Below are 14,366 nucleotides of genomic sequence, written 5' to 3'. Positions count from 1 at the left end.
CGAGGCGATCGAGCCGCCACCTTCTCGCAACGGCCTAGCAAGCCTAGGATCACGCCGTGCAAGGTGATCTCGCGCACATAGGCTCACGCCCCATCACCTATAGGCTCGCGTCCAAGCTCGCATGGCCTCACTGGAGTGCCCTCGGCGTCGCGCCCATGGCCTCACTGGAGTGCCCACAGCGTCGCACCCGTGGCCTCGCTGAAGCGTCTCAGCGTCGCGTCCGTGGCCTCGCTGGAGCCTCTCGGCGTCGCGCCCATGGTCCCAAATATGGCCTCGCCCAAGTAATATGGCCTCGAATGGCCTCGCGTGGCCTCAGCCAAGTGTGGCCTCACATGGCCTCGCCAAGTATGGCCTCACCAAGTATGGCCTCGCCCAAGCATAGCCTCACGTGGCCTCGCATGGCCTCGCCCAAGTATCGCCTCGCGTAGCCTCAGCCAAATATGGCCTCGCATGGCCTCGCCCAAGTATGGCCTCGCGTGGCCTCGCCCAAGTATGGCCTCGCATGGCCTCGCGTGGCCTCGCGAGAGGAGGGGGGCCTCGTGAGCAGCTAGGGAGCCGAGTCACCAAGGGGGTCGCAAGGAGGGCATCTCGCTACGCATCCTTAGACATCCGTCAAGGCCACATGCCTATCAACCAGACTCGTGAGTGACCTCGGAAGGCTTCAGGCATCTCGTGCCAAGGACCCAAGATCTCCACCTCACGCCAGGACCATAACACACACCAAGGGTCCCATTCCTTACACCTTGAGACCCCTATGCTTAGAGGATCCAGTACGAGTCGAATGGGACTCACTTGTACGACCTAGTACTGAGTACGGATACCAGTGCCAGTGGGACTGCTGGGATAAGAGTCATGGTCCATACGTCTACGGCCGAAGGTCAAAGCCGACACCACTACCTCCTGCGCCACTATGCCTGCCACCACTCATCAGACATGGGTACAGACAAGTAGTGGAGGCATTCTCCTGACACCTGCTCCTGTACTGGATGTACGACCACAACCTCTGAAGCCACTCCCCTGACATAGTAATTATGTACCCCATGGTCTCCTGGACCACTATGTACCTAAGGCCATTAGAGCCTACTATAAAATGAACTCTAACACCACCTGAAAGGGGGTTGGAAAATTCATTGTATGCAGAGGCTACTAAGCAATATACATTTTTCACTCCATTGTTCATCTGTGTTTATCCTTTCATAAGTTAATTCTAAGTTCTTATCTAAACATCACCGCATTTACCTTTGAGTTTTCCGACCTAATTTCATTGACGAGATTTCACCGTCAACACAATCTATATTGTCTATCTTTTTGTGTTTCTACATTTAACAGACTTGATAAATTGCTCTGTCTTAAACAGAAGATAGACCACACTCATAATCTTTAGTAAATAATGCCCCCACTTTATTTAGCGATTATGGATCATTTTTATATTATCATATTGAATTAAATCCTCTTGTATATATATCATTATACATATACTTAATTCAAGACCACATCAATAATATTGGATCTTCATGATAAATGACATGTATAATTAAATACAAATATCAGTGCAAGATATTAACTTCATTTAATTAATGATAATCGTTCATACAGAAATACGCTTTAAGGGCCAAATCCCAACACAACCTCCATCGAAATATTTGTCTGAAGCAGATTGAGCTATGAATTGATTAAGAACAGCGTATCGAGAATTTTTTCAAAATCAAGAATTTGGTTGATTTACTTGCTTCCATTGGTTATGTCGCCCCTGCTCAAGTGTAGGGAAATTATGACTTTTCACTTTCTTAATCAACAATGCATAATAGGAATAGTTCAATATTACAAACCCTAGATGTTAATCAAGAATCTTATTCAAAGTATGAATACAAATCTTGATCATCAAAGAACTATATTCATGATATGAATGCAAATCTTGAAAACAAAGAATTAAGTGATTAAATTATTACATGACTTAGAAACATTTAATCATCAATACTAACAACGTAAACATAATAGAATGACAAAATACAAGATTAGGGTTAGAGAGATACAACCTTTTCTATTGGGAACTTCTAAGGCTTATACAAGAATTAACATCACTTTCCAAAATCTATATTCCAAGTCGTCCCTTTGTTGCTTGAAGCTTCAGCAAGATAGAATGAGATTTGGGATTTAGCAAGCCTTTGAAACTCACCAATTCAAGAAATACTTGGTGAGTTTCTCAGAAAAAACTAATTATCTTTGACAGCTAAAGAGAGAGAGAGAGAGGTTAGAGAAAGATTGGAGAGAGTGATCAATTCTTCCAAAACTCTATGAGAACCCTTTTATACTGTAGGCACTGTCATTAGGTCTAACCAATAGGATTAGAAATAATTCACTCATCATTTGGAGCCTATTTTACGTGTTTGTACGGACACGTCAAGTGATATGTTTCCTGCATTAGGCGATGTATCACCTGCTAGGCGATATGTCGCCTACTAGCAGACGATGTATCGCCTGCTGGGGCTTTTGAGCCCCTTCACATTTAGGTGATGCAACGCCTCTTAGGAGGCGATGCATCACCACCCCCTCTGACTTTTGACCCTTCCAATTGTCCTGAAATTGCTCAAATTGCTACAAATTTTTTGGGGATCCTTAGATACCTACATGTATCAATTTAGACCCATAAAAGTCACTTTTAGATGCCTACTGCATTATCCAATGTTTTCACTTCAACTTAAGTGAAAAACTGTTAAGAGTTTTGCACCTCATCGTGTAAAATACTTAACAATTACATTTAATCAATCTCAACATTTCCTCACTTGGTTAAGTATAATCCTCTCTTCTTAGCTCATACATTATTGGTGCATAAAATAAAGTATCTTACGATTTGAACTTTACCTTAGTGAAAGTATTACAAAGTCTTATAAAGTCATTGGTTTCTTAAAGATTGAATCAAGTACTCCTTAGTGATAAAACTGGTAACGCCTCACACACCTCCACTTGACCATTCATTTTCCCACTTTTCTCAGTTAGCACTCATATGGCCATGTGCTCATCCATTTTATGAACTTTCTTGAGAGAAACTCCAACACCCATGAGAGGCGATACCACCTCTAAGTTCACATAGGTGAAGTTCTTGCAACATCTTTGCAACCTTTAGAGATGCTTGTTGCACACAATTGAACTTCATTAAAAACCCTAGGATTAACAATTACTCGGTAGCAACCAACATTAACCATCTTTGGATAGAACTCATTATTATGTTAGTGTTGAAACTATTCACTCAATGACATGCTCTTACCAATTAAAATCTTCCCCTTGATGTATACAAGTTTGGAGTTGGGTTGCCATCATTAATGAATTTATTATTTTAGGAGTTTCAGTCCCATCCATTTTGAAGTGGAAAATACTAACCTCTTCGCAAGAGATTTTGTCAATTGATCCACCAACTTCTCACTTGTCTTAACATATGAGATTGATATAATTCCATCTTGAATCAATTGTCTCACATAATCATGTCTTAGAGTTATATGCCTAGACTTCCTAAGTCACTCGATGTCTTCGACGGTTGCCGCTAGAGAGATAAACTCGACCTCCATGGCTGAGTGTAAATTATATGTTTGTTTCTTTGAACCTAAAGAAATTGCTCCTCCTCCAACCATAAATACTCAACCGATTTTGGACAAATTATCTTCTCCACTCAATATCCAACTTGCATCGGAATATCTCTGTAATGACCCACTACTCTAAACTTTTGGACCATTAACGAAACTATACATACAAATCCTTAATAAAACTTACATTTACGAAAATACCATAAATTTATTAGAAACTTGTAAAAATAAAAGTTACTCTCATAAAATAAGTAGGATATGGGATCCCATTGTCTTTAAAAACAAAACATGATTTAAAATGAAAGGAATTACATAAGAAGTGCGGAAAATACATGTAAAGATCATAAAAAAAAAAAAGACTACATCCTCGAAAATCGAACTCTCGACTCCTTGAATCCATTCACCACCGATACACAATCCCAAGCATCCACGAACCTTACCGCCACTAAAGCTATTTTCCTGCACATAAAACAAAAAGGAATGAGCCTAATGCCCAGCAAGGAAAATCTAACACATACATCATGTACATAAATTTCATAATAAACATAAAGACATAACATAACACTTATTACATACACATACTATAATGGCCATTATTACTTGGGGTCCCATAGACTAAACAAGTCATATGCCCATGAGATTAGTGGGGTCCTACTAGCTAAGTAGGTCATATGCCCATAATCTATTTGGGGTCTTGTTAGTCATATGGGTTATATGCCCAAGCCTACAAACATACATATCATAACACTTATCATAACATAAGAAACATAAGATAACATATAAAACATATTTTCCTTACCAAAGTTACCGGGATATGAGGACAGCATTGGGACTTTGGAACACTCCTAATAACCATTATGAAAAAGAGTGAGTCTAATGAAGAAAAGAGATGAAAAGGAATGGGAGGACTAAACCATTGAGAGAAATACTTACCAAAAACTTATGTGTAAGTTCTTAGATTTCCTAACCAAAATAAGACTGAGGTTAGAAGACTGAATAGAAGACTATGAGAAAGAAAATAACATAAAACCAATGAACTAGAGTGTGGAAATACCTTTAGGACTTGTAGACCAATCTAAACCTCGAACCGAAATGCTATAGAACCTTACTTCCCAAAGTGTTTGATAAGCTTATGGTGATCAAGCTTATGATTCCCCAACCCAGGTGTTTACACTCTCACACTCACTTAGCACTTGCAGCCTCTGAACTTAGAGCAAAAGATGAATAATGGCTGGGTACTAGGTCCTATTTATAGAGTTTAGGAATGAAAAGATCTAAATTTTACTTGAATAAAAATAATAGCTTTTTAGGTGAAAATAATTTGAATAATCGTTCAGCAGAGGCTGAAGACTCGTTCAAAAAGATGCTGGACTTATCAAGAGGTTGAATGGCTGAAAGGAAAAAGAATTCAAAAACTTTTGAAATATGCTGAAGGAGGCGATATATTGCCTGGGCTAGTATGCCCGAGGCTGTCGTGCATCATCTCGTGTTTTCCGTATCTACGTGCTGCGATATATCGCCCCCTATAGCTGCGATATATCGGCACACGCTGATTAATTAAACACGAAATTACACATTTTTAGCTAAGTTTGAATGGAGTAAACAGCCTTGAGTAAGCCCTCAACGTATTCAAAGCTGCTGACAGACCTTATAGCATTCAAACTTTTACCCTTATTAAATTTAATCCTCAAAATACTTAATCCTTAATCATCCATACATAACATGTGCTTAAAATCCTATTGGTCCTTATCTAGACCTTATAGTATAATAAATATTATCCTTAATATTAGTCATATAATCAAACCTTAGGTTAACATTAATATTCTTAAACTATAGGTTAAACTTAGAAAATCTACAAGTACTACTATGAGTGTCCAAATAATTCCCGGTCTGAACCAAAAATCCACAGATACAAAGATAATACTATAAATACTATAATACTACTATCTAACTAGCTAAAGTTCTTGGACTCTACAATCTCTCAAGCATCTTAGACACTTTGAATATTGGAGGCTTAGTTTCTTGATCCTCTCTTGGTTCCCTAGAACTCTCACACTTGCCTTCCAATGTTAGATACTTGGATTGTTAGTAAACCTACTAAGTTTACTAATTGCTTTACCGTTGTTCTTTTCAAGTTTTATTCTTTAATTAAATGGTGTATTCGCCTCTTTGAATTTGAGATTACTCAAGTACTTTCTCAACAAAGTTAACTTGACTTTAAGGCATAACCCCCACTATTTCTTCTCACTTTTATACCAAATAAGGCATCGACCTCTCAAAGGTCCTTCATCTAGAAAGTGGAAGATCAAACCTCTTTGTTTCTATTATGCCTCTCATCTCATTACTCAAAATCAACAATCATCAATATATAGACACACCAAGATGACATAGCAATCGCAAGTCTTAGAGTATAAGTACTTGACCACATTATTGTGTCTAAGCCCATCCGAAACAATAGCTTTATCAAACTTCTCATGCCATTGTTTTGGTGCTTGTTTTAAACCATATAATGATTTAACAATTCTACATACTTTATGTTCATTTTCCCTTAGAAAAAAACCTTCCAATTGTTCCATATTGATCTCCTCATCGAGATCTCCATTTACGAATGTCATTTGAACATCCATTTAATGAACATAAATGTTATATATTGATGATAAGGCAAATAAAACTCTTTTTGTGGTTGTCCTAGCAACCGGTGCATACGTGTAAAAATGGTTTATTCCTTCATTTTGTTTAAACCTTTTATCTACTCATCTAGCTTTGAAGGATTTTTATGTGCCATTAGTATGATATTTCCTCTTAAATATCCACTTCCACCCAATTGGTTTTGAACCTTTGAAAGGTCTACCAATTCTCATGTGCGATTTTATATAATTGAATTCACCTCACCATTTATTGCCTCCTTCCAAAAGCATAGTCTCTCAAAGACATTGCTTCTTGGTAGGCTTTTGGATCATCATTAACTTGAAGAACCATATGAAACTTCCATGTGACTTTCAAGTCTATCGTAGAGTATCTCTACTTGAGAAAATTTCTCAATTAATCCCAACTCTTTAAGCCTTTGGCTTTTCTGAGGCAATATTGGTTGCTCATCAACCTTTGGATCTTTCTCTTCATGAGATTTTCCAACACTTGTGTGTTCTTGAAAGTTGCTACCACAATGTAACATGTTCTCAAATAACCCTACTTCTCTTAATTCAATAATAACATTATACTCTAGTTCTAATAGCCTATAGGCCTTGCTATTTGAGGCAATAGCCAATAGATGCACACTTGACAGCCTTTGGACCTAACTTGGTCATTTTATGCTCTATGCTCTTGCAATAAGCAAGGTACCCCAACACTTTAACATAGCCTAGGTTAGGCTTCTTTCCTCTCCATAACTCATATGGAGACACATTGTTATTTTTCATAGGAATTCAATTCAATATATGACACACAACAAGCAAAGATTCAACCCACAAATTATAACACAATTTAGCATGTAAAAGCATAGAGTTAATCATCTCAAGATAAGTCCTATTATTTCTTTCAACTATCCCATTTTGTTGTGGAGTGTATGGTGTAGTGCATTCTTATATAATGACATGTTGTTCACAAAATACATTGAAATCATTTGAAAAGTATTCACCACCTCTATCACTTCTAAGAGTCTTTATTTTCCTTTCCAACTGATTTTCTACTTCGGCTTTATAGATTTTAAATGCATTAAATGCCTCATCCTTACTCTTAAGTAAATACACATAACTATACCTAGAGCAATCATCTATATAAGTCATGAAGTATATATTTCCTCCTCTAGTCAACATGTCATTCAATTCACATAAATCACTATGTATTAAATCTAGCAAGTTTGAACAACTATAAAGCTTGGAAAAATGTTTCTTTACCATTTTAGATTTAACATATAATTCACATTTATCATGCTCATTCACATCACAATTAATCAATCCACATTTAACAACTCTTTTAATTAAGCTATAACCTATATGAGCAAGCCTATTTTGCCACAAAGTAATAGAACTAGGATTAATCACATTACAAGAATTAGATGTCATATAATCATTGTCGTTATCAAGAGTACAAAGTTTGATCATTCCATCACATGAATAACCCTTTCCCACAAAAGGACCCAATTTAGTCAAAATGAGTTTACCGGTTTCAAATTCCATTTTGATAACGAATTTACTCAATAGACTTTCACTCACAACGTAAAAATTTATATTGAGATTATAGAAAACATTAGTTAGAGTCACTTTCTTTCCATTAGTGAAAACACATCAATGCAGCCCCTTTCAAGTACCTTGGATCTCTTTTCATTTCTCATTTGGACTTTAAGTCCCACATTTGCACTGTCAAATGTTTTAAAAAGTGTTTTATCATAGGTTGCCTGAATGGTGGCACAAGTATCATACCACTATCCTCGCAAATTTCCTTGGCTTGCATTAACTTCACTCAAGGTTGCAATGATATCAACATCAAATGCATTGGCATTGGTCTCATTACATAGGATTTACAATGATCTCATCATCAAATGCATTGACCTTAGTATCTTCACTTTCTTTTGCAATGATCGCATCATCAATTGCATTGACATGTTCACCTTCCCATAAGGTTGCATTAGTCTCATCACTAGATGCATGAACTATGTCAATTCTCTTTAGGGTTATTATACATTCATCATCGAATGCATTATTCTCAATTAGGATTACAATTCATTCCTCATCGAATACATTAAATTTAATTAAGGTCAGAAGGATCTCATCATCAACTAAAGTAACCCAATTAAATTTCTTTAGAAGTCCAATGATCTCAACATCAATTTTCCTTAACCCTAATCTTATTATGATTACTTTTACAATTACCATATCTCACATGATGATCAATAACTTTACAAACAAAACAAGTATAACAATAACCCTTGAATTGTTTATTAACATTCACCATTGCACTTGTCACATAAGTCATAATCTCAAAGTCACAAAAATATGGCAGCAAACACATTGTTGAACTCTAAAAATATGAGCTCAATTATCTTGCTTGGGGTACAGCTGGCAAGCAATAAATGAAGGAGACTAGACTTCGAAGACATTTCATTAACTCCGGATCAAATAGCTCGAGGTTGTGCCACCAAGTTTGGGACAGCTTGAAATCCTTCAGATCGCCTCAAATGTCAGTGATAAAGATTGAGATATATGGTGTCCATATCACCCTCATCAAGCTCCAAGCATGATCCAAGTCAGATTTTCATGCTCCCATAACATCCCATTCGAGTATTGTATCCAATGACGTGCATAAGAAAGAATATCAATAGACTTGGAGATTTTTCATGCATTATGAATATTTATAATCGTTATGTATCCAATGCCTGATATAACAACTGTAGGTTTAATTAAGGCATTTATATATTCAATTATCTTGGGAAGTTACCCAATCCTTTAAGTTACCTTTTATTGTACGATTACCCAGTATTGTCTACCATAATTCCCTATAAATATAGGGGGAATCGACAGTAAAAAGGATCGACTTTTGTATGCTAAAACTCTGCAGAAATTGTCATAAACATTTTCTCCAAGAGTTCCTAAACAAAAGTAAGAGTGACTCGTGGACTAGGTGGATTTTAACCACTAAACCGTGTAAAATCTTGTGTGTTAATACTTTTGGTTTATTATAAGTCTAATCTCTCAGTTTTGAATTTCTTAATCCTCTATTGTTGAAAAATAGTGTCAATAGATTAGTGCTTTAATTGAGAGTAGATTAGGCTTGAAGTTTGTCAAAAAATATTCAACCCCAACAATCATCATGATGGTAACATGTTCTATGCGTGACAACAAATTGGAGAAACTTGGTGATCACGGTGATTACCGTACAGCTGGCCCTACTAAAGAAGGCACCTCCGTACAACGCCGTCCGAGAATGCAACACACGAACCAGGATAATATTGGAAGCTCAGCTTCACATTTTCAAAACCCAAATCCAGGGTATCTGAGTTCCATCGAAATGGAAAATACCCAACTGAGAAGCCAACTCCCCCAAGAAAACAGGCGAATATATGAGATAATGGCTTAGTTACCTCCTCCTACAACCGACGAGAATGTCAGAAGGAGACAAAGTGGGTCCAATTGACCTTGATTCCATTGGAATAACCGCCCCAATGAAAGTCGTTTTGTAAGAACAACAACCTGAGCTCTAAGCCATCGGAATGGACTCCTAGAAACAACCAACCTACTAGCAATCGCAGGAATGAACAGACGGCTTACGCCCCAGGAATCAGCTCAGTCAGGCGGGACGAGCAGGGACTGCATCAAAAAGAGTGGAAACCCCTCGACCAACAGTCCAGACATAAAGAAATGAAGGAACATTTCCATCAGTTCGTGACATAGGAGTGGATAACGGGTGAGCTAGCCTGGTACGTCCTGATGGGAAGTGTATCACCTCACCAATAAGGCACCCACGCGACCACAAAGAAATGTTCTAGCTCACGAGAACAACAGGAGAAATTATGTACCCGCAGAAGATATGTACGTCCCGCGACCTTGCTAGAATGATCAAGCCCCACGACCTCAACCACGAGCAGTAAGTTTCGCGAACAACAACTATTAGACAAAAATCCATCGTGGGGTAGATCGGAGAATATTTGCAAAAACACCCGAATTCAAGAAAACAATATGAGAAAACAGTTGAGCTCAGCTCAAAGTATATGTTATAACCCTCAGTTTGATTTGGGTGAAAGTTTGAACCCACAAAAAAGACAATCAGTGCGTAACAACGATCTGAGTTATATTCCGGCAATGGGAGATCCTTCAATTGTACACGTTAATGGGAATGTTGTAGATAACTGAGCTCCAGCTTGGAGGGACAATAACCCGTATAACGCGCAAAAAAGGATGGGAGGTAATAACTAGTTCCCAAATAACCTACAATTGAAGAATCCAACCCTTGAACGGTTGGCTCTAATGGAGTAATAGATGAAAAGTATTTTTTGCGGGAAAAATGTGGAAAAAAGCGATTTTGATGAGGAGCTCAAGTTGTTTTCTCCCCATATTGCAATAGCTCCATATCCCATTGGCTTTAAAATGCCAAACATGTCCATGTATGATGGAACAACTGATCCGTCGAACAACATCAAGAACTTCAATACTTTGATGAGGGCCCATAATGTTAACATTGACCTGCGGTGCATTCTGTTCTCAGCTACACTGGCAGGAGAAGCCAAGTTATTGTTCAAGAAATTCAAAAAACACACGATCACCTCCTAGAAATAGTTGTCAGCTGAATTCAAGAGGCTGTTCCAATCTGCAAAGGAAATTCGAATGGAGGCCAATTCTTTGGCTATTGTCAAGCAGAAGCCAGGAGAATCCCTTAAAGCATACCTTAACCAGTTCACCAACATAGCAGCCCATGCTAGAGATGCCGATGATAGCGCAAAACTCATGGACATGAGGACGGGGATCACTGTAGGAGGTGAATTGTGGAAGGAACCTGAAAGGACATGAGTGAAAAGTACGGACAAGTTCTTGGCCCGAGCTTAGAAATGGATTAACTTGGAGGAACCAGAGCATGCAATCGCTGGAACTAGCCAAAATAACATTCAATCCGCTGGAGTGGCGACAGATGTTGTATCTATGGCTCAGCTTGTTGCCCATAACAACCATGCGGGGGTAAGAAAATAAAGGGGAATGGCGAGGGTGACCAGACTGGGTCCAAGAAGAATAAGCCCAGAGTGAAATACACTTTCATATTCATCGTGTATACCGACCTAACAGATAGGCGGGAACATATCTATCTGGCTAATTCTGCCTAATTTTTGTGGAAGAAGCCAGAGCCCCTAAAACATCAGCAAGCAAAGAGAGATGTAACCAAATTTTGTCGTTTTCATAACAACATTGGCCATAACACTAATGATTGCAGTAAATTTAAGGATGTGATCGAGACACTCATCTGATCTGGGTCATTAGCACAGTATGCTCGGAATAGGTTAGCTCCCGATCCACAAGCTATGCAGAACTCTCAACTAGCTCAGGGACACCAAGGAAGTCCACCGCCAGCTCTCCCAGTTCCAGGCAACCATATTATCCCTCCTTCTATTGAAGGAAGAGATGTAGCCACCATTGCAGGCGGCCCTCATCTGACAGGCACAAGCAATGGAGCTCCAAAGAGATATATTCGGGAGCTGGAGACTCATGAGAGCGTGATATTTTCCTCAGAGAAAAGGATATCAAAACAACAACGATTGGATAAACAACCAATTATTTTCACAGAATAGGACATTAGCCACATCCAATTCCTACATAATGACCCACTAGTTATAACCATTCAGCTCGCGAATAGGAGGGTGAGAAAAATCTTGATTGATAATAGAAGCTTCATGAATTCGCTATTCAGGTCCACGCTAGAAAATATGGGGCAATCAATAGTCGATCTTAAAGAAACCTCCATGACACTCTACAGATTTTTGAGAAAAGGAATGGTAGCCATCGGGACAATCGAGCTCGTGGTGACTCTGGGAGAAAAAGCACAAGTTATTACTAAAATGCTTGAGTTCATAGTGATCAATTATCCAGTTGCCTATAACGTAATCTTGGGAAGACCATCATTAATTACATTTGAAGCTGTAACTTTTTTTCGCCATCTAGCTATAGAGTTCCCCTCCTCTTCATGGATATGTACTGTAAGAGGGGACTAGCTCACTGCCAGGGAATGCTATAGAATTTCCATGAAGGGAAAATCACAACCCAGATAGCAGGCCATGATGATAATCGAACAAAATGAGGAGCCTCACACAATGGTAATTGTTGAAGAGGCAGAAGAACCTCAGATAACAGAAAATGATGTCACCCTACTAAAGGAAATAAATCCAAGGATAGGCGAAGACCAATCTGAGCTCCACGCCTTAGAGGAGCTAGAAGAGGTAATTCTCAATACAGAAACACATTTGAGAGTTGTAAATATCATAAATAATCTAAATGTTGAACGAAAAGGATCTGGTCGAGTTTCTGAGGAAAAACCTCAACGTCTTCGCTTGGTCACATGCAGACATGGTAGGAATCAGCCTGAATGTGATTATGCACACGTTGAATTTGAACAAAATATGCTTGCAAAGCAACAGAAATGGAGACATTTGGGAAAAGAGCGAGGAAAAACTCTAGAAGAAGAAGTGGCTCACCTACTAAAATGTGGATTCATTAGGGAGGGAAAATATCAAATCTAGATAGCCAACCCCATTCTGGTTCTGAAACCAAACAGAAAATGGAGAACCTGCATTGACTTCTCTGGCCTCAATAAAGCCAGTATGAAATACTGTTTCCCCTTACCAAGAATAGATCAGCTAGTTGAGCCCGCGGCCAGCCACGAGCTCATGTCCTTTATGGACACATATTCTGGATATAACCAGACCCGATGAACCCTGTGGACCAAGAGCACACCAGCTTCATGAGTGAGCACAATGTGTACTGCTACAAAGTCATACCATTCAGGCTAAAGAATGCTGGAGCAACGTATTAGAGGCTGGTCAACAAAATGTTCGTCAACCAGATAAAAAAAAACATGGAAGCGTATGTCGATGACATGCTTGTCAAATCAAAAACTGCCAGTAACCATGTATCTAATTTGGAAGAATGTGTCGACATGCTAAGGAAATATAATATGAAGATGAATCCCCAGAAATGTTCCTTCAGGATCTTGTCGGGGAAGATTTTGGGCTTCATAGTAAAATCGAGGGGGATTGAGGCAAATCCTGAAAATATCAGATTGTTATTCGAGATTCCATCGTCGAGATCGTTGAAAGAAGTCCAGAGCCTAACTGGAAAAGTCGCAGCACTAATTCATTTTATATCCAAGTCCACGAATAAATGTCTCCCCTTATATAATCTGCTCAGGGGAAATAGACAATTCGAATGGCAAAAATAATGCGAACATGCATTTCAAGATCTGAAAAAGCATCTAGCTGAACCTGCCATATTGTCAAAACTAATAGTTAAGGAGTGTCTATATCTATACCTAGAAAAAATGTAGAACGCTGTTAGCGCCATATTAGTTCGAGAAGAAAATCAAGCATAGAGACCAGGTTACTACTAAGCAAAACGCTTTTGGGAGTTGAATCCTGGTATCCTCTGATTGAGAAGCTCACGTCTTGCCTGATTTTGGCCTCGAGGAAGCTCAAGCCATATTTTTCAGTCCTACACCATACACATCTTAACCCATCAACCTTTAAGGCAGGTCTTAGAAAAGCTTAAAGCATCGGGACATCTGTTGAAGTGGGTTATCAAGCTCAGTAAATTTGAGATATTATATAAGCCACAAACAACAATAAAGGGCCAAGCGCTCGTTGATTTTGTAGTTCAATGTATCAGATTCCAAAATAAGCCTATAAGGGAACCAGTACAAGAGTTGTGGAATCTCTTTGTTGGTGGATCATCCAAAAAAAACACAGATCTTGAGCTAGAATAACCCTGATCACACGTGAAGAACATCGCTTCCATACAACTCTCAGATTTGATTTCGAAGCATCCAATAATGAAGTGGAGTATGAGGCTTTGTTGGCTTGAGTTAAGGTAGCAAAGGAGCTGTGGGTGAAAGCAATCCAAAGCTTGAGCTATTCTCAACTCGTGGTTAATTAAGTGCTAGGGGAGTATCAAGCTTGAGAAATCAAAATGGCAACCTATCTAGCTAAAGTAAAAAGCGAGCTGTCAGAATTTGAGTTCTATTCCATCGCGCAAGTCCCTCGTGAGCAGAACACCAACGTAGACGCTCTTGCCTGACTCGCCATAACCAAAGAAGTGAACA

The sequence above is a fragment of the Humulus lupulus genome, chromosome 6, assembly GCF_963169125.1.
Source record: "Humulus lupulus chromosome 6, drHumLupu1.1, whole genome shotgun sequence".
NCBI classification, from domain to species: domain Eukaryota; kingdom Viridiplantae; phylum Streptophyta; class Magnoliopsida; order Rosales; family Cannabaceae; genus Humulus; species Humulus lupulus.
This window is presented reverse-complemented; position numbering follows the sequence as displayed.